Source organism: Castor canadensis, chromosome 3, assembly GCF_047511655.1.
Source record: "Castor canadensis chromosome 3, mCasCan1.hap1v2, whole genome shotgun sequence".
NCBI lineage: Eukaryota > Metazoa > Chordata > Mammalia > Rodentia > Castoridae > Castor > Castor canadensis.
Window position 1 is genome coordinate 185,303,320 of NC_133388.1, and position 22,743 is coordinate 185,326,062.

General features: G+C 40.5%; 1 long non-coding RNA gene across 1 annotated transcript in view; it reads right to left on the minus strand.

Moving 5' to 3' along the window:
• LOC141421381 (uncharacterized) overlaps positions 1-16,355 on the minus strand; it is a 46,674-nt gene extending 30,319 nt beyond the window's left edge. Inside the window, exons 1-2 of the long non-coding RNA XR_012445970.1 lie at positions 16,209-16,355; positions 114-302 (exon numbers count right to left, since the gene is read on the minus strand). This is a non-coding gene — a long non-coding RNA (uncharacterized lncRNA). The remainder of the gene's footprint in view (positions 1-113; positions 303-16,208) is intronic.
• Between the last annotated feature and the right edge of the window lie 6,388 nt (positions 16,356-22,743).

A 22,743-nucleotide genomic window follows, 5' to 3' on the forward strand; every position in this document is an offset into this window, starting at 1 on the left:
AGATTTGACTGCCCACCTGTCATCTGGCTGCTTCTATTAATATTCTGATTTTTGCCATATCCTGATTTTCCTTCAAGGAACCAATCCCGCTCCCTCTCAGTCCATCAACTTACCTAAGTTGATCTAAGTAAGATCAGGTTCAGCTCTTCTGCATCAAGGTGGTACCATGGCTCCAGCCTGCACAGTTCAAGTCTGGGAGGACAGTCCCAAGGCAAGCATGTACTCCAAGATGGGCAATAAGGCTCTTCATCCAGTGCTTTGCAGGAGCCATCAAGGAAGGTTTTTCTCTCTGTGTGGAGCATCTAAGATGGTAGAGAAACAGAAGAGACAGAGAGACCAAGACCCTTGGGGACATTATTAAGAGAGCCTTTCGAAAAACCCTTGTAGCTTTTGGTACACAAGACCATTTCCGTCAGTTAGACTGAGGTAGGATTACTTTCATTAGTGCCAAAAAATTCTCATTGTGGACATTGTACAGGAAATTCTGGAATAAAATAAGAAATGACTCCCTGACAGATCATTGTGAATGAAGCTTCAGTCCAGTGTGTTTAGAAAACTGGACATCTGACTTACTAAAAAGATTTCCACATTTAATACAATAAAATTAGGGGAAAAAAACTTAAAAAACACAAGGTTTTAAATCTAAATACGTTGGAGTTTGCAAGCACCAAAGACACTCTAGTGAGATCTTTCTCGGTTTGGACGCCTCCTCCTAAGATCAACAGCATACTAAGTAGAACTGAAATGTTCTTTATTACAACACTGGATCATTCCTTTAATAGGGGATATAATCTCATTACAGGCTCTAGTAGTCACTCAGATTACAATCTTAATTGCCAGTATAGGTAAAAGTGTAATAATATATGCATATCCTTTTTGTAATTGTATAATTAAAGAAGAGCAAGAAATTTTTTCTGTAAGCAACCTTCTTTGGTTCTGCATGGCCTCAGGCTATGCAGATTTTCTGTTTTGTGGTAATCATGTAATACCCACTTGGGGGAAGTGAGCATGTCTTACAGATTTCTTTTTTTTTCATTTTAAGGAATAGATGAAGTGATTTTCCCTCTCCCTTCCCAAAATATCTCTTTCCCTGCTTCTCTTTAAATGTGTCCGTGCAATCAAAGTGAAGGAGCTTTGGAAAGAGAAGACCTGTGCTCATGTGATGAGGTTTTATGACTTCCTACTACTCTTGACTGTAAAAAAAAACCAGCTAATGTTTCAGGAACTCAGTCTTACTCATCCATGACATTAGACTTAATAGTTAACACACATGAAGATCAATTTTTTAAAGATGTATAAGTTTTTTAAAACTGTAAACTATTTTATTAGTTTTTAAATGAGTATTTATTGAGTGCTTGCTGTGAGTGATGCACCAAGGCTACACGTTTCCTGCTCTTCATTCTCATATAAAGCCTCATGTGTGGAAGGCCTTACGGACTCTCCAATACAAGGCACATCCCTTTCAGTTACACAACCTTCTCTCATCAGACATCAAACTCCATGACAGAATGAGTTTTTAACATGTAGTCAGGAGATGTATGGCCAAGAATGGAGTCCTACCTGTTCTCTGTCAGACAGAAAGGTTTTAGCAGGTACAGATGAGGGCTGGAAATGGAATCACACATGAGCTAATAATGGAAACTTGACCAAAATGGAAGAATGAACATATGCTCAACACAGACTATGAAAGTGAGGACCAGGAGCTGGAAATTGGTCATTGACAGAGAATCAGTGGAAAGATAGAGGTAGAAATCAAAAATTAAGGCAGAATAATCAAGCTAAGCATCAAATGCAAAAAGTGCAGATGAAGGTTACATGAAAGTGAGCTCTGTATTCAGAAATAAGGATTGAGAAATTCAGAGAGTTGGTGTGAATAATCAGAGACATTGTCTGCTTCCAAAGGTGGAGGTGGTGTGGAGGTTGTGTACTCTCCATGCTTTCCCTGCACCACCCTCTCCCTCTTTGGCTTCTGCTGGAATAAGGAACATGCATTTGCTTGTTTAGTTAGTGTTTTTCAAGCCCAACCTCTTCCAAGAAAGTCTTCCCAAACTCTATAGGGGGAGGCATTTTCAATCTCAGCTTTAAAGGAATCTGTTTTAGGAATTAGCTATAAAAGAGCCATGGGTCACTAGATGATCAGAGGTCTTGTGACTGTAGAGAAGAAAATCCAGTCGAGTGTCCTCAGGTGAGCAGGAATAAGTTTATAGTGATCACAACTCTCTGTAGATCCCTACTTCAAGAAGGATCTATGAGATGTGATTTGAATGACTACACAAACTTTAGCAGCATAATTATATTTGACTTGGAATTTCTCTAATGTTAACTATTTTTCTTGTTCTTCTTTCCTTCTGACTGTATTATCCATATGCAATACCTAGGAAGAATTGTGAATAGTCAGGATTGAAAACAGCTCTTCTCAAAGGGTTAGAATAATTTAATATATATCAATGAGACTTTTCATATGCTAGGCACTGAGCACGGCATGGGAGATGCAGAGCTGAAAAGACAGGCATGGCCCCAACTCGCAGGGAGCTTATAGTTTGACCATGAAGACAGCACTTTCAAGCAATCTTCAAAGTACTGAATTTGGAAAGCATTGGAAGTAAAGGGCAATGAATGCAAAGGGGGAACAATTACTGAAATGGGGCTGGTGAGCACAGATGCAGTAGCAGAATGGAGTGCCTGGCTAAGGAGAACATCCCTGTGGAGTATAGTAGAGCAGAACTATCAGGAATAGACACATCAGTGCACAGTGCAAAGCCCTAAAGGTTTCCGTTTGCATGGACTCCATGACCTTGAAGGCAAGATATCAGAATCAACAGGCATGAGCCAAGGGAAGTTTGGGAGGAAAGTTGTGGAAAGAAGACCAGGATTTGGCTCTATCAAAGGAACATGGACCTGTGTAGTGGGTGGTCATGTGTGGCATCAATAATGGTGACATGTCCAACACTTCTTAGACACATACAATGCGCTCAGCACCACTCTAAGGTTCACATCTATACATTCTGTAAAGATATATGGACATAGTCACTTATCGTCATAGCAATACTGTGGTAGGTACTATTTTATCCCTGTTTGAGTGATGAGAAAACTGAGGGTCATGTTAGGTGAATTGCCAAAGGTCACATATTTAGGTGTGGGACTGGGTCCCAAACTAGGAGGCCTTGCTCCACAGTCCATGAGAACAGAATAATGGAAAGGTGGAGATGGCTAATTATTAAGGACTCAAGAGGTCTGGCAAAGAGGGTTAACAGAATTATCACCCACACTAACTTTTTTTAATAGATTGATATCAAACCCCACTAACTTGCAATGTGGCTATTGTGCCTGAACCCACAGCCATACTCTCAGAAATTATGCAACAAAAAAAACTAATTCTAAACCTACCAGGACTTTCAAGTAGTCCTGTAATAATCTCCATCTCACTGGATGCTCTGAAGGAATGGCGGGGGTGCAGGCAGCCGAGAAACTGACAGGGGCTCCAGGCGGTATTCACACAAACACATCTGAGTGGGCAGTAATGTGAATTCAGCACTGGTCAGTTGTCTCAGAAATCAAATTTGGGACAAAAGCATCAAGACTGTATTAACCTTTTATGTTTCCAAATTGTAGCCTTAATCTCCTTCCATCAGCTTATTTATAATTGCATCAGAGACCTTACAAAACTATCATTATTTCTCTTGGGAGCCCTGAAGCAAATCATTTGTTTGCTCTCTGATGGAATGCCCTGTTTCTTAAGTGTGGAAAAGAAAAAAACCTTCCTCTCCATGGCACTCTGAGAATTCATGGAACTATTGCACACTGCAGTTTGAAGATCTCTTGCCCCTTAATTGTCGGGATGCAGAGAGTATAGGAGGACAGAGGAAAACCAAGTTTGTCACTGGATCATTGTTTGTGTAAGCTTTTCATTCATTCATTCACTCATTAATATATTCATTCAGAAAACAATTCTTTAAGCACTTACTATCTGCTAAGCACTATGCTGGGGGCTGAGGAGTCAATGGTGAGCGATATTCACATCCTTTCCTCAAGCAGCTGATGGTCTTTACAGCAGTGGTCTCCATTCTGGTTGAACACCTCAATAGCCTGAGAGACATTTAAAAATACCATCCCCTGCCCCACCCCAGACTAAGTCAAAATCAATGAAGGAGGGACCCCAATGTTGATTCCATTTCCCACAGATGATTCTAATCTAATACCTATAAAGGGTTGAGAATCACTGATCTAGAAAGAGTAAATGACCTCCTTCTCTGTACCATTGGAATAGCCTTGGTTGGAATCCATCATTAGCATTGTAGAAAACTATTGGCAACTCGTCATTTTGTCTGTATCAGGGTTGTGTGGTCATTTGTAGCTTCACTGAGGCATGGATGCCTTGTGGAACTCTTGAATTGGAAGACTGGGTGTGAAGGTAAAGTGATCAGCTGAAGACCAAACCTGGGTGACCCTTTGGCACCATGACTCATGCTCTTTGAAGGAGGGATTAAGATCAATATCTATATTCTTTGTGTGTGCCAAGAAATGGACAATGAGTAGGTAATGGATTAGAAAATGGGGGCAGTAGTAGACCACTTTGTTTTATTGACTTGCATACCTTCTCTTAAGAATTTTTCTACCATTTGGTAAACCACTTATCTCTCCTCCTCTAGACCCATGTGGTCTGAGGGAGAACTACCTCCGATGCTCTTGGCTCTAAAAGGTGGCACCTTCCCAGGATTAGGCTTGTGTGACCCTGCATCCTCCTTGCCTATGACCTATGCCTGGCAGTCAATACCCACCACCAACTAGAACAATTGGTATCATTCTTTTTTTGCAAATATAGACTCTTTCTTATTAGTTTATATTAATTGTACAAAAGAGGGTGCATTATGACGTTTTCATACATGCATATGACATGCTTTGATCATGTTCACCTCCTGTTCCCCTCCCTTGTCCCCCCTCCTGCTAGTCCTCTTCATCTTTCCCCTTCCACTTTCATGTCTTTCCTTTCTATCTCGATTCCACATTTGAGATAAAATATGATAATTGTCTTTCTGAGTCCATCAGCCATCAGTCTTGCCTGTGGTTACTAAGCTAGTAGAAAATAAAATTTCTCCCCTCAGAAAAATAGAATTTCTCCCTTGGCTAGGAATAACTCAACCCAGATTTCTGATGATCTGGCTTTAATATTTAGACCCAGTTGAAACTGAAGATCTACCCTTGATCTTTTCATTATGTGGGCTAATAATTTTTCATTTTTGACTCAAGCTTGTTTAAATCAGATTTCATCCCTTGGAATTAGGGAAATGCTCACAAACACAGCTGATAAATGAATGGTTCTCTGCTTCCTTCTCTTCAAGTAAGAAAACATAAGGAAACATGGCTTCCTCCTTTTTCCCTTTAAGTTACTGAGAAGAACAAATAAGGACTTGGAAACTTGCATTAAACAGGTTTGTCTAATGTGGCTTTTCCCAAAATGTGCTCCACAGAACATTAAACTTTCCCAGGTTCAAATAAGTTTAGGGCTGAACTATGAAAAGATATCTTTAGGGCAAAATTTCTCAAGCTTTTCACTATCAGTGAGAACAACAAATCTCTCATAAGAACTGAAATATACTACATTTTCCCAACTTATTTAAGCATATAACTTTTTTTGCCCTGCATCTCCAGAGATTAGACCTTTGGAAGAAATGTCATTGTAGCTGAAACCTAAGGAATGTTCTTCCCTCTGTTTAGAATACTGTTCCCACACCCTCGCTCCCAGGCCTGTCCAATTGCGATTCAACCATCCTATCTCAGCTTAAATACTTCTTTCTCCAAAAGATCTTTAACAGCGCCATTTCTGTCACTCTCCCCTGACCCCAGATAAAGTTCTTTATACCTAACACTTACTCACGGAGGATCCAAGATGGTGACCAGAGGGAGGAAGCAGATAGCATGAGCTCCTAACACTTACTCACTTAAGTCTGCTTCTTCTTTATGGTATGTAGCAAGTAGAGTTATAATTATCCATATAGTCTCACCTAGAAAATGTGGAGGCCAACCCACAACATGGCCCCAGTGGTCCTCACTCACTGGTATTTAGGTTTTGCTATAGCCAACTCTCATATAGATTCACAGCTAACCCATAAAATATGACACAAACACAGGGACATGATTCCCAAGTTTACGTAATAAAAGGCAATGCAGCTCAGCCTTGTGTGCCCAAATTGCTCACCCTGGAGAAGCCAGCCACCATGCCGTGAGGATGCTCCAACATCCTTCAAATATCCAGCATGAACATAACAGCCCTGTGAGATACACAAGTTGGAAGTGGTCCTCAAGACCCAATCCAACCTTCAGAAGACTGTAGCTCCAGCCAACATCTGCCTACAAGCCAATGAGAGACCACAAATGAGATCTCTCCCATTGGGTGAGCCCTGTCTGAGTTTCTGACCCATAGAAACAATGAGACTGTCAATTTCTTGAGGGCCAAAACTGTGACTTGCTTACTATTATAATATGCTCCTTCTCCCTTCCACAGACACAGGTACACATATGCACACATGATGTGTGCATACACAATACAAGGATCCTGATTACAGTACTTGAAACTTAAAAGATACTCAATATATAAGGAATAGATGAGCAATAAATTAATGAGTAAAATAAATATATATGTGTGCATATATATATACACACAAACGCATGTATCTGTATATAAATATATGTGAATTATAAATACATAAAGATATAGAGGGCAGCCTGATAATTTAAGTTACAAACTGGGAAGAGAAATGTTCCTCCTACAGCATTCAATCTTTGTTATAAAACTCTTGAAAACAAATGGAAATACTTGTGACTCTAGCCCCAAACTAGGAAATCCAGAACTGCCTTTAGTATTACAACTGCATGAGTTTAGGCAAGTGACATTCCCTTCCTGTGCTATAGCCTCCTTTGTTAGAAAGAAGACAGGTGAGGCACAGTGACATACACCTGTAATCCCATCTCTTGGGAAGTGGAGGTAGGAAGATCTTGAGTTGGAGCCAGCCAGGGCTAAATAGTGAGACCGCATCCCAAAAAAAATTCTTTTAAATTTTTTAAAGAAATTGAAAGAGCTAGATTAAGGTGTTTTCAAAGCTGGTGCAGGTCTAATTTCTAATTTCCAATGACCCCCAAGACAGCAAGTTTGGAGAGTAGAAGGAAGGAAGCCCAAGTCACCTTCTGAAGAAGTCCTGACTTCTCTGCTGTCCTTCTCACTGTTTTTAGCTTTGGACTGGACAGAAGTAAGGGGGCCCCAGTCTACAAGAAGTGGCAGAAGCTCTATCAGGTTCAAATCTTTGGAACACACTGGCTGGTCTTTGATGGTAGTGTTGTCATTCCCAGCCTGTAGAGCCCTGAGACTCAAGGTCAGTCCTCACAGAATCTCTCCTGCCAAAGCTCTCATGTAGTCAACTTTTGACAGATGCAACAGCTGCTTTCTAAGAACACAGTGTAGCTTTTAGGCAGTCTGCCTAGAAATTCTTTTCTTCTGAAATCCTGGAAAAGGCTGCCTGATTTTCTCCACACCCGAAACTCAGAAGAGCAGGCCAGAAAGCCAAGAACAGCCACACATTGCACCTGAGAAAAATTGCATCTGCACTACCCAGGCTCACGTCAGGGTGGTAGAGATTGTTCTACAAGGACTTTGTAAACGTGAGTGAGGAAGAAGATGCTATGATTATGGTTTAATTCTATGCTGGGGGAAGGGTAGAGATCAGAGTTGGGGATATATCCACTGAGTTCTTACCACGTGTAATGTCAGGCACATTGCATTTGTATCTCATTTAATATTCACAACAGTCCTGAAAGGTATGTGCATATTTTCATTCATTTTATAACTCACAGGACATTAAGTAGATCATATAGAAAGCTTGTGCTAGTCCAAGCCCTCCTTAACCACTGTCTTGCTATCTTGCTTCTTACAGTCACTGAGGATATGAGTGTACATGTCTGTATACATGTATAATAAATGAACAGGTAGAAAAATAAATACATTCTAGGATGGGGCTTAGACGGCTATGGCCCAAGGTCCAAATCTGACCTATTACCTGATTTTGTAAATAAAGTTTTATTGACACACTACCACAATCATTCATTTATATATTGTTTGAGCTACTTTTATTCTACAATACTCATCAAATTGTGCCACAGAAACCATATAGTCCACAAGCCTACACTATTGCTGACTCTCCTCTGTAAGGCAATGCTAATATAAAACATTGGATCCTAGACTAAACCTTAGGTAACTTTAGGTCCTAGAGTAAAAAGATGCAATTAACTTTTCTAATTAGCCATGTTTAGATACTAAAAAGAATTTGGAAACTGAGCAAATATGTTCACAATTATGCATCCATTTGCAGGGCAAATTGAACCAATATTGTTCTTACATTTTGGAAGTCACTAATACACCTAACTCCATCCGTGAGATAAAAGCAGACATTATGGGTAGAGTCACCTGAGAAAGTTCACTGTCTGGGAGCTAGTGCCACACCATTCCTCTAATGGAATCTGTGACATACTAGTTCAAAAGAGCTGCCACTTTAACCCACTCTGTGGGGAAAATTGAGTCAGTCCCAAATGAGAAAGAATGCTGATGAATCTGAGGAGGTGGCAACCTGTTCCCCCACCCCTACTATTCCTACTTCCACCTCCAGAATATGAAGCCAGCCCAAGAACACATAATGCTGGAGGGCAGAGGTGAACTCTAGTGGAAATCTTGCTTCACAGTGAATCTAAACAGTGATGTTTAGGCAAACAAGAAACTTGCCCTCATTGGCACTCTCGTCCACACCATGAAAGGACAGAAGAGGCCTGGGTCAGTGCTTCCCAAGCCCCAGTCATGTCTGGACTACCTTGACAATTGTAGTAAGTCTGTGTATCACATGTAATGTAACACATGTAACTGAGTCATTTTTATCTTAGATTGACTAACTGTACAAGAAAATGATATTACAATAAGTGAAAAATAAGTATTAGTTGCCCTAAATAGAAAATACTATGCAAATATAGGGATGTTGTTAAATTTCAAAGAGGCAACACAGCCACCAAAAGCTCTATTTCAGCCCTCTTCTGTATCCTTTAGAAAGACTGAGGCAAATGTTGGAGAACTGTTGAGTTACACCAAACTGAGACTTCCTCCAAAAGTAGAATAACTGTCTTATTATCTCATACTATAAGTAGTATTGTCCCCCAGATGTTAAGGAGCACAGAAACTAGTTGAAGAGTCTGACGTCATGAAAAGTCCAAAGCCAGCTCAAGAGTTGAACAGAAAATAAGAAATAGAGCTGAGGGTATGGCTCAAGTGGCAGAGTACCTGACTAGCAATGGCAAAGTCCTCAGTTCAATCCCCAGTACTGCCTAAAGAAAATATAAGAAAAAAGATTTCCTCCTAAAACAGATTCAATCTCTGTTTTCATTGCTGAGTCTCATGCAAAGCACACACTTGAACAATATTTGTCCACCCCAGTGAAAACAGTGTGGTACACTAGAACTTGAGCTACAAAGTCTCACCTGTATTTGGATTCTGATTTACATGTCCTATTTGACTTTGTTTCTCACTTATTAAAAAGAACAGGCAGGAAGAATTAATGAGAGCCATGATGCTGAAGTAAACAGAGGATGTGGAAGTGCCAGAATGGGCTGCCACCTACTATGGTAAGTTTTCTTTCTTTTCCCTGGGCCTCCCCAGCCAGAATTGTCTTCTCCTTCTGAACCTTCTCAACACCATCTGTCTTTACCTGTTTTTAGAACTCTTAACAAATGAGTCTTGTTCAAATTTGAAAGTGTTGCAGCTCTTTCTAGATGAAGTAAGGGACATCCAGAAGCTTTCTCCTTCTGACACGGTCCATAAGCTGCCCAGCTATGGGACTGGGTTCTACAGTTATGGGCCGAGAGTCCCTAACTTCTGTCAGTCAGCACACAATGCACACTTCTCATTCTGTGTCCTCTGAGGTCCATTTGACCTCTAGTCTCTCCAGACACCAGGCTTTTCAGGGAATCCAGAGTCAAATGAGGCTACTTCCTTTCTTTCATTCCTTCCTTTTTTTTTTTAAAGATAGGGTCTCACTACGTAGTTCAGGCTGGCCTAGACATTGGATCTTCCTGCCTCGGTCTCTCCAGTGCTGGGACCACATGCCCGCACTGTCATGCCCAGCCATGAATGAGGCTATCTTCAACGGGAAGCTGACTTCTGCCTAATGGGAAGAGTGTCTCAACTAGGTCTCAGAGAAGGAAAGACCATTTCTGCTCAGTCCTGACCTTGGGATGACCTATATATACCTCAAACAGCCACCTTTTTGGGGCCCACAGGAGTAAGACTCCTGCTGTGATGGAGTGAGGAAGACTGAGATCAATACATTATTCACAGAGTTGCACAGTATAGAACCTAGGGTCCCAGACTGTGGGGGTTGAGCCTCAACCCTGACTCTTACTGGTTGTTAAAACATCAGTGAGTTTCATAACACATTTGAGGGGGGCGCTGGGGTTTGAACTCAGGACCTCATGCTTGCTAGGTAGGTGTTCTACCAGTTAAGCCACACTCAGCCTTCAATGAGTTTCTTCATCTCTATAATTCATTTACCTCATGTTTAAAATTGGAGAAAATGTGCCTTCAACTCCCTGTACTGCCAAAAATTTTATAAAGCTGTATAAAATAGTATCTATGTCTGGAACTGTTGTGAAATGAATCTTAAGCAAGACAATATTTTAATGTATTTAAAACAGCCTGGCATAAATGTCCCCTTTATAAATTTTAGCTACCATTATGCCTGCGCTGTAAGCATAAGTTCTAAGAGGTTGAGTGGGGATGCAATCACTTTAATCTATGCCAGGCACAGAGGTGGGGACTATAAATACTTTTAATACTTGGGACACCATTTACAGGTGAAACTTTATTCCCATTTTAGAGGTAAGGTAACCATAGCCTAGAAAGATTCAGTCATTTGCTCAGGGTTCACAGCCCTCTTCTTTATTCTCTTCAGCCAAATTTTTTCTCTTATAAATTCTATGGTGCTGCCAGAGATGGAGCCCCTGCCTCCTAGACAATGACAGTGATTGGCACCTGTCCTCAGCACGCTCTGAGTCTGATCATTTCCTCTGGCTCAGCCATCTCTGCAGATCATATGCCCGACTTTCTCAACCTCTTCACAGAAATCCAACTTCTAAGCCAGGCACAGAGGTACACACCTGTAATCCCAGCTCCTCAGGAGGTGGAAGCATGAGTATGGAAAGTTTGAGACTAGCCCAGGCAAAGTTAGTGAAATCCTATCTCAAAAACAAAATAAAAACAAAAGGGCTGGGGTTGTAGCTTAGATGGTAGAGTGCGTGCCTAGGAAGTGTGAGGTACTGCGTTCATTCCCCAGTGTCATGGAAAAGGAAAGGACGAGAAGGGAAAGGGAGAGGAGGGAAGGAGAGGGAAGGGAAGGGAAGGAAGGGAAGGAAGAAAACAAAAAGGAAGGAAAGAAGGAAGGAAGGAGGGAAGGAAGGAAGGAAGGAAGGAAGGAAAGAAGGAAGGAAGGAAAGAAGGAAGGAAGGAAGGAAGGAAGGAAGGAAGGAAGGAAGGAAGGAAGGAAGGAAGGAAGGAAAGAAAGAAGGAAGGAAGGAAGGAAGGAAGGAAGGAAAGAAGGAAGGAAGGAAGGAAGGAAGGAAGGAAGGAAGGAAGGAAGGAAGGAAGGAAGGAAGGAAGGAAATCTCTGCCCCTGCAAACTTCTACCACTCTCCTTTTAACTGGTTCCAGTCCTGCAGTGGAGTGTCCAGGCCAAGGCCATCTGGTGGGAGACCCTGAGCCACACTGGCATTGAGCACCATAACCAAAGGAAAGATGCCAACTGGTTGTTCATGGTGATAAGAGAGAACAAATAGGCAACTTTTGAGAAATGAAGACAGCGACACCCAATTAACCATGGCGTGAAAAGTACAGATGTAAGATGGCCTGTGTGGAAGAGTAGAAATGAAACTCAAATCCATGTGGCAAAAGCATGGAACACCAGAGCTGGGGATGTAGCTCAGAAGTAGAGTGCTTACATGCTGAAGCATGTGCTTTCAATCCCCAGCACCACAAAAAAAAAAGAAGCATTGATCACCAGAATGGCATAAGGCAGGCCCTAGGAATAAAGACGAATAGACAGGAAACACAAGAGGAATAAATAGCCCCTTCCTTTGAGGAAATGACCAGCTAACTGTGCACTACTCAGTGAAGGAGCCACTGACCACAAGTGACTGCTCAGCCCTTGAAATGTGGCCAGGTCAAATTGAAATGTATTGTAAGTACAACATGCACACTATGTTTTGAATAGCTAATATGAAAAAAAAGTATGTAAAGTATTATACTAACAATTTTTGTATTGATTACCAATCAAACAAATGATATTTTGAATATATTGAGTAGAAAAATACATTGTGAAAATTAATTTCATCTGTTTCTTTTTCTTTTTTAAATAAAACAACTAGAAAATGTAAAATGACGTACTTAGCACACATTGTACCTCTGTTGGTTAGTCCTGGTCTATTCAGCAAAGTAGACATGGAAACCATGATACCAGACAAGTCAAATTTAGACATGTGTTTGACTAGATTGAAGTGTCCACATTGGGAGCAATCCAAATGAGAGAAACACAGCAATCACTCATTTACACAATTCACCTCATTTTTCCATCGATTTGCTACCAAGTTTTCAAAGACTCTTTTCTCATTATTTCCCTTATGAGAATAAATTTTCTGTGTGCAAGAATAACCTTGTCTGCCACTTTATCTTTCACAACTGTCTTCCAGCAATTCTAGGCACACAAGGAACACCTGCGGAAATAAGTGAGTCCACCATGCATTTGTCTAGACCCCATTTCTCGTGAGCTATTTTTTAAACATTTCAAACAGCATGTAATAGTTGTACAGATGGTTTCATTGTGACATTTCCATGTATGCTCACAGTGTACATTGGTTAGGTTCATTCCCACCATCATTCTCTCTCATTTCCCTCCCTGCTACATAAAATGATTTTGAGAGATTTCCTTGGTCTATTTTCATACAAGTATATAAAGTACATCGACCATATTCACCCTCCTTTACCCTCTCCATTTACCCTTCCCTTCCCAATGCTATCTGCTCTCTTACAGGAGAGAAGGAATTCTTGTCCTTCATTTATAAGTGTATATTCATTCTTCAAAGACGTTGAACCACAGTACTTCACACATGAATATTTTGGACTTTAATCAGATTAACCCCATCTGTTACTCTCCCTTAACCTTTCCCCACTCCCCCTATTATTCAACAGCTTCTGTGTGTCTCATTATACCTTCTTCTTACACAGGTGCAATGTATTTCAATGTTATTCACTCTCAATCATCTCTTTTCCTCTTCCTTCTCCCCCAGTCCCCTCGAACAGTTGGACTATTGCAAACATAAGCCATTTTTTATGTGAGCAAATATTCAGAGTAGAAAAAGGCTATTGATCTGTGTGTGCAAAGACAGACAGAGACACCATCAAACGGAGCTACGGGAGCATCTGCTGCCTGCTTACTCAACACCAGGCTGTCAGCTATATTCTTTATTTATAATATACGACAGAAGGCTTGAACAATTCTATAAGAAAGCTACTTTATTCTGTTTCACAGGTGAGAAAGCTGAGTACCCAGAGGTGATGTGACTGTCTTAACATAGCACAGTTTAATAGAGGGCAGCTCGGGGAGGAGAGGTCACGAACAGATTTTTCTCCATGGAGCAATGCCTGCATGACGATTTCAGCTTCTACTTCGAGTAAATAACACTGCTAAATTTTGTACGAGCAATTTGAACATTTGGAGAGACACTGAGTAAGTCTTCTGTTTGGGAGGGGGAGTCCAGGGGTGCATGGGTGATATGACTGTGCCCCCTTCTGCATTCAACCCTTGCTTTGGACCTCCAAACTGTGTCTTAGCCCAGAAGTTCATACTGTTCAGACTCCCAAACCCATAACCTAAGACTTGGAAACCAGCCAGTGGAGGAGGGAGCAAAGAATATTTTTGCAATGGCAGTAGGAACGTTCCAAGAGCTATTCCTGGAGCTGAGAGTGTTGACACCGGGCTGTCAAAGAGAGAACAGGGAAGGGTTCTAATTTGGAAACATTTTAAACCGTGTACTTGACAACGTATAAAAGGTGGCAAAAAAAAAAAAAGGGGACAGGGGTTCAAATCAAGGAGTTGATCAGAGACTGGCTCATTGGTGGTCTCCTTAATACAATAATGCCATTCAACAGAGGAGAATGTAGTATGGTGAGTACTAGGGTTTAAGTCCCAGCTTTGCCAGTTACTACCCACATGACTTTGAATAAGTGAGGCTCTATGTATCTTAGTTCCCTCACCTAAAAAATGAGCTCAAAAATAATCTCATGCAGTCATTAGTAGGTTTAATTCAAGTTCATATAGATATACTATGCTTTCAACAATGTAAGTGATAGCTATTATTATCATTATTTTTAATGGGGTAATCCTAACAAGTAATTCTGTTCCAGCATCTTCAACAAAGAGAGGGTAAAACAGGAGTAATAGAGCTCTTCTAACTGATGAGGAGTTCATATGTCTACCTTTAGCCAGAAAAAAAGTAGAACAAGTTAGTAGAATATGAGTGAAACAAACGAAGGTACAATGAGATTCAAAAGGAATGGAGCAGTTATTAAGAATGTAGACTTTACAGGAAATGAGTTCTCCCATTTTTTAACTTACCTCCATCTCGATCATCTTTTTTATTATTTTCTTCCCAGTATACTATTCTCTAGAAGTGATGCACAAAATATATCCTTACTAAGAAATAAGTTAAAAGTTTTAATTTCATGTATCATTATAGTTGGAATAACTGCCCAGAAGAGCGCTTGAAACAATTTGAAGTGCCAAGCTTTCTTGAGTCGAGAGAAGTCTGCTCTGAAGGACAGTGTAGTAGTGTGAATTGTGCAAAATGCTTAGTATGTTCTTAAGAATTCTAAAGCCAATTAAATATCAGTTTGAAGTGGAGAGCCAGGAACTTCCATAGAGCTATTTTTCTTTCTCTGATTTGTCAGAAAAAGCTCAGACATAACGCTTACAATAATGGCCGAGGTGGACAACAATTTTGAGATTGATGGCATTTTGACTCTAGGCTGTGGCTATTTAACATGAAATATGTACACTGAACAAGCTATTTTCTACAAAACAACTTTATATCATATCTAAACAAAAGAAGGAACAAAAAGAAATCATATTCTCATAGTAGTTACCTCCAAATATGTCCATGCTTCATCTATGTGATGTGTTCAAGTTGGAATTTCCTAACAACACCCCCCCACCACCATTCATCACAGTCTGGCCATAAAATGTTCAGTTTCACTGTTTGTAAAATGAAGTTAAAAGCACTTATTCTTGGTGTGAGATTTGTAGGTTAGACCTGCACCCTATATGTGCTTATTCTCTCCCTCATAGTTACAAATAAATAAAATAAGCAATTATGATGAGGAACACAAGATTCACAGACAAACTTTGATGTCTTGATCCCTACTCAATCATTTCATGACTCTGTGACTCTGAGTAAGTTGCCTCTCTGAGCCTCAGTTTCCTCATCTATAGGGCTATACTCCAAAAAATGTCTATCACATAAGGTTATCATGAGGATTTAGGAGATGATATAAAAGTGATTGACACAGAGTGGGAAATAGTGGGCAACAAGTTCATTGGCTCTATAACTGTCCTTGTTCAATGGTGAGCCAAAGCATCTGAGGTATCAGGTCCTTGCTCCCAGGGAAGGTGGCCCATGAAGAAGTAGAAGTCCTTGATACAGATTATTTTCCTGTTGAAAGCCAAGGTCACTAGGCTATAATGACCTTGGGAAGAAGAGGCTGTCCCAACTTTACCCAAACCTCTTACTGAGTATGTGGGAGAGAGGGGGAAGCTCTCAAGACCTTGTCACTGTCTCATTCCAGCTTCCTCTAGTATCATGCTACATGGAGAAACCTGTATTAGACTTAGGAGGCCAGTTTTGTTATGAAGGTAAGATGTAAAGTGAACTAGCATGGTTGAAAGGGGGTAATAATTCACCATGCCAACACTGAAAAATAATCTGAAGACTCCAGACTTGACACCAGGAGACCCTTGTGCTCTGGGCCCACATGGATGATGAAGCGTTGGATCCAGGCACTCAGGATGACCATTTGGCACATGGGCTCTTCAAGAAGACAGATGGATGCTATTGGGAAGCCCTCTCCCACTTACCTGGTGTCTTTTACATCCCGAGAGCTCACAACACTACGGAGAGTGGGGAGAAGGCATTGATGGTTCAGTAGTAGAATTCTCGTCTCCCACAGAGAGTGGGGAGAGCTCAGGAACTCCCCACCAGCAAACTGCTGATCACCACCAACTCCTCTTCTGTGGGAGAAGCACAAGAGGAGACTATATATGCCAAGGTCAAGATGGATGAGGAGGAAAAACTTTCTAGCATAGCATTCTGTCCTTAATTTCTTCAATAAATAAATAATTTATTAAGCACCTATGTATCAATTTCATATATTGCAAAACAAACCTCCCAAAACTTCAGTGACTTAAAACGCTGAGACCATTTACTTAGTTCATGATTCTGCAGCTCAGTTATTTTGATTGTGAAGGCAGAACAGTGTCCTATACACCTTTGCATCAGCAGGTATCAAAGGGCCTGGCATACAGTTGGCATTTTATAAATTCTGTTAAATTAATTTAATATGCAAAAAATAAAGATGATCTATGTATAGTCAGGTTCAATTTGTGAATAAGAAGTGGTAAATGGTGTAGTATTCATTTTAAGTGTATTTTAACAAATACATGTTCCCTATCAAATCTCAGCATCTATAATGATTCTGGGGAAATAATAGGTGCTCTATAAATAAGTTTGGATGAATGGACGCTCTTTCCAGAATCCAGCACTTCCTTGTCTATCCATTCTGTGCTGCAACCTCATTTAGCTTCCTCCCTGGAGTCTGGTAGGTCTTTGCCTCTCTTCTGTCTATTTTCAGCATACTAGCCAGGAGTGTGTAGAAATGTAATCCAGGTCACATTACTCCTGGCTCAAATCTTTTCCTTGACCACCATCTCACTAAGAGTCATAGCTCACACCTTTACAATGGTCTCCAGACCCCATTCACCTGGCCTCTATTACCTCTGCTTCTCCTCCTCAGCCCACCTACTCCCCCAACTCCAGCCACACTGGCCTTCTTCCTGTTGTGTTAGCCCCCTAGCCTCCTTTCCTCATATCTTTCTCTTTGTCATTCTCTAAACCTTAAATGCTCTTCCTTACTGCCCTCAAATTTTGCCCAATTTTCCTGTTCTCAGTAGGGCTTTTTCCTAAAAACAACATTGAAAATTGCAACCTTCCTTTCCCTAGTTTAATTTTTCCCCAAAACATACAAACTACCATCCAGCACACTATATGTTAACTCCTTTATTTTGTATATTATTTGTCTCCTGCAACTACCATGCAAGATCCCTGTGGGCAGGCCTTTTTTTTTTAATTAACTTGGTTTTTTGCTAAATCTCTACCACCTAGCACATGATTGAGCCCTCAGAAACCATAGAATGAACCCAACTCTATAAGAGTGTAAATTCTGCAATCAACACTGAATCCACACAACATGACCCAAGCATTCCACTCATGGATATCTATCCAAGAGAACTGAAAATTATGTTCCTATGAGAACATGTGCAATAATGTTAATAGCAGAATTATTTACGAAGCTGCAAAATTGAAGCAACCTAAATGTCCACCAACTGATAAGTAAATAAACAAAATGTGATGGACCCACACAATGGAAACATTTGTCAGCTACAAAAAGGAATAAGGAATGGATCCATACTGCACGGTATGCACCTTGAAAACACTAGGCTAAGTGGAAGCAGCTGGCCAAAAGAACCTCACATTGTATGATTCCACGTACATAACCGATGCAGACACCCATGTTTATTGCAGCACTATTCACAATAGCCAAGTTATGGAAACAGCCAAGATGCCCCACTACTGACGAATGGATCAAGAAAATGTGCTATCTATACACAATGGAATTTTATGCAGCCATGAAGAAGAATGAAATGTTATCATTCACTGTTAAATGTATGGAATTGGAGAATATCATTCTGAGTGAGGTTAGCCTGGTCCAAAAGACCAAAAATGGTATGTTCCCCCTCATCTGTGGACATTAGATCAAGGGCAAACACAACAAGGGGATTGAACTTTGATCACAAGATAAAAGTGAGGGAGATTCCAAGATGGCGGCTAGAGGGAGGAAGCAGAAAGCGTGCCTCATATAGTGAAATCTTGGAGACACACTGGAGACACACTTTGCAGGTATAATCACTGACAAAAGGCATAACTTTGACCCCTCCACACCTCCAGCTGGTGCAGAGAATCTCCACTTCACATTAAATGGAGAAACCAGGAGGGCCCCCAGGCCGCCAGTGGCCCGTGCCCAGATGGCTTGGGAAGATGCGGATCAGGTGAGCTTCACGGTACCGCGGTACTCCCACAGACAAGCCTGGGCCAGATCAGCATAGCCCCCTGGACAGACTGACCTCCACCTGGGGGAAAAAGAGAAACTGAGTAATAAGCAATAAGAATAAATAAGACACGTGGGAAAGAGGGTGGGGCGCCCTGAGCATTGAAGATTGGGGGAAGGGAATCCTTCCCGGGACTGTAAATAAACAAGCCAGGCGGGCAGGAGAGGCTCTGGCGGGAGTGGGGGCGCACGCCCAGCAACCAGGAGCGGGAAAGCTTGTAAAAGTGGTGGTGGGAGAAGAACTGCACAGGAAGGGGGGAAGACCCACCTCCCACATGAACTGTAAATAAACACGCAGGTCTGACAACACAGGGACAGTGTCACCTTTCCCAGTGCTTGGAAAGGGGAAAGCTTGTAGCAGAGGCTCCAGCACAGGAGGACTCTGAGCAAACAAAGCCTGCAGGGCCAGGTGAGTGCTAAGCTCACCCCTGAGATCTGCATAAACAATGCCTCCAGCAACAGCAGTGGGCAGGCAAGCCACAGCTGCAGATACCATTCTCAGAACTGTCTCCAGACTCTTTTTTTTCTTTTTCTCCCTACCTTTGATGAGAGAACAACCGAATTACACCTGCATGCTGAAAAACTTACTGAAACTGTATTGCATTTGAACTTGGGACACTTGGTGGGGGTTTTTTTTTGTGCGTGTGGGTGTGTAGTTTTGTTCTACTTTATGCATCTCCTTTGATGAAACAACTAAAGAACAACATCTGAGGCACCATCTACAGGATTGGAGACTGAGACAGACACCCAAATTATTAAGACTGAAACTTCATTGCATTTGAACTTGGAGGTTTTTTGGTTTTTTGGTATTTTTTTTAATTTTCTATTTTTCATTTTATTTTAATTCATTTTTATACACAGATATTTCTTTCATTTACTTATTTTTTTTTATTCTTATCTTTATTTTTTTATTTTTGATTTTCAATCCTCTCTCTGTCTCTCTAATGTCTGTTCAGCTTACTGTTGTTTAGTACACTAACACTCCCTGTTTATACCTTTGAAACTTTCTTGTCTGATACCTTGGTTCTGTTTTCTCCATCTTGTCTGTGTATTTGTTTTCCCCTTTTCTTTAACTTCTTGCTTTCCATCTCAGCTCACCCTTCCATTCTAAATATTACCATTGTTATTATTACAAGCTAGAAAATACTTAATTGCACACAGTACAGGGACAGTAACAACACCAAACACAATGACGGGAAGACAGAAAAAACAGGGAAACCAGTTTCCCCACAGCAAAAAATTAGTACAGGAACCAGAGGGGAATGAAGAAAACACATACTCAGATCCAGACTCCAACAAAGTGAAGATAAACTACACGAAAGGACCCAATGAAGCCCACAAGAATAATCTAAAAGAAGATACACTACAGGTACTCAATGAGAATTTTATAGAGATGATACTAGATAGGGTCAACCAAAATGTACAGGAGACACTCAAGAAATTCCAAGACAACAAAAATAGAGAATTTGAAAAAGCAAAAGAATTGGTGGGAATGTAGACTAGTACAACCACTCTGGAAAAAAATTTGGAGGCTACTTAAAAAGCTGGACATCGATCTACCATTTGATCCAGCAATACCACTCTTGGGGATATACCCAAAAGACTGTTACTCCAGAGGCACCTGCACATCCATGTTTATTGCGGCACTATTCACAATAGCCAAGTTATGGAAACAGCCAAGATGCCCCACCACTGACGAATGGATTAAGAAAATGTGGTATCTATACACAATGGAATTTTATGCAGCCATGAAGAAGAACGAAATGTTATCATTCGCTGGTAAATGGATGGAATTGGAGAACATCATTCTGAGTGAGGTTAGCCTGGCTCAAAAAACCAAAAATCGTATGTTCTCCCTCATATGTGGACATTAGATCAAGGGCAAACACAACAATGGGATTGGACTATGAGCACATGATAAAAGCGAGAGCACACAAGGGAGGGGTGAGGATAGGTAAGACACCTAAAAAACTAGCTAGCATTTGTTGCCCTTAACGCAGAGAAACTAAAGCAGATACCTTAAAGCAACTGAGGCCAATAGGAAAAGGGGACCAGGTACTAGAGAAAAGGTTAGATCAAAAAGAATTAACCTAGAAGGTAACACCCACGCACAGGAAATCAATGTGAGTCAATGCCCTGTATAGCTATCTTTATCTCAACCAGCAAAACCCCTTGTTCCTTCCTATTATTGCTTATACTCTCTCTACAACAAAATTAGAGATAAGGGCAAAATAGTTTCTGCTGGGTATTGAGGGGGGGAGCGGGAGGGGGTGGAGTGGGTGGTAAGGGAGGGGGTGGGGGCAGGGGGGAGAAATAAACCAAGCCTTGTATGCACATATGAATAATAAAAGAAAAATGAAAAAAAAAAAAAAGAAAAAGCAAAAGAAGAAATAAAGGAAACCATAGAAGCACTATATAAACACGAAAGTGAAAGAGAGAACACGATGAATAAACACATAAATGAACTCAGGACAAAAATAGACAACATTAAAGAGGAAACCACCGAGGATATGGAAAACCTCAGAAAAAAGAACGAAACAGAACTGCAAAACAAAACAGAAGGCCAATCCAGCAGAATAGAACAAACAGAAGACAGAATCTCAGAACTTGAAGAGAAATGGTAATTAAAGGAAAAACCGAAGAACTATTAATTAAACAACTCAAGACCTGTGAAAAGAAAATACAAGAACTCACCGACTCCATCAAAAGACCAAACTTGAGAATCATGAGCATCGAAGAAGGAGAAGAGATGCAAGCGAAGGGAATGCGTAATATATTCAACAAAATAATAACGGAAAATTTCCCAAATCTAGAGAAAGATATTCCCTTACAGATGCAAGAGGCCTCCAGGACACCAAACAGACAAGAGCAAAATAGAACTACCCCATGACATATCATCATTAAAACAACAAGTTCAGAAACTAAGGAAAGAATATTGAAGGCGGTAAGAGAGAAAAAAACAAGTAACATACAAAGGTAAACTCAGCAAAATCACAGCAGACTTCTCAACAGAAACATTAAAAGCAAGAAGAGCATGGGGTGAGATCTTCTTGGCACTGAATGAAAATAACTTCAACCCCAGGATACTCTACCCAGCAAAACTATCATTCAAAATAGATGGAGCAATAAAAGTCTTCGATAATGAGCAGAAACAAAACAATATATGACCACCAAGCCACCACTACAAAAGATTCTTCAAGGAATTCTGCACACAGAAAGTGAAACCCAACTTAACCATGAAAAGACAGGCAGCACCAAACCACAGGAAAAGAAAAAGCAAGACAGTAGAGAGTAACCTCAACTTAGGTACACACAATCAAACCTTCAAACAACTAAGATAACTAAATGACAGGAATCACCACATACCTATCAGTACTAATGCTTAATGTTAATGGACTTAATTCACCCATCAAAAGGCACCGTTTGACAAAATGGATTAAAAAGGAAGATCCAACAATTTGTTGCTTACAGGAGACCCATCTCACCAACAGAAAGAAGCATAGCCTTAGGATGAAAGGCTGGAAGAAGATTTACCAAGCCAATGGCCCCTGAAAAGAGGCAGGAGTAGCAATACTCATCTCTGACAAAGTAGACTTCAAACCTACATTGATCAAACAAGATAAAGAAGGACATTCCATACTAATAAAAGGGGAAATAGACCAAAAGGAAATAATAATTATCAACCTCTATGGACTCAATGTCAATGCACCCAATTTCATCAAACATACCCTGAAAGACCTAAAAGCATATATAAACGCCAACACAGTGGTTGTGGGAGACTTTAACACCCCATTATCATCAATAGATAGGTCATCCAAACAAAAAATCAATAAAGAAATTCTAGATCCAAAATATACAATAGATCAAATGGACCTAGTAGATGTCTACAGGACATTTCATCCAAACTCTACACAATATACATTCTTCTCAGCAGCCCATGGAACCTTCTCCAAAATAGATCATATCCTAGGGCATAAAGCAAGTCTCAGCAAATATAAGAAAATAGAAATTATACCATGCATACTATCTGATCACAATGCAGTAAAAGTAGAACTCAACAACAAAAGTAAAGACAAAAAACATGCAAACAGCTGGAAACTAAATAACTCATTACTTAATGAAGAATGGATCATCGATGAAATAAAAGAGGAAATTAAAAAGTTCCTGGAAGTCAATGAAAATGAAAACACAACCTACCAGAACCTATGGGACACAGCTAAGGCAGTCCT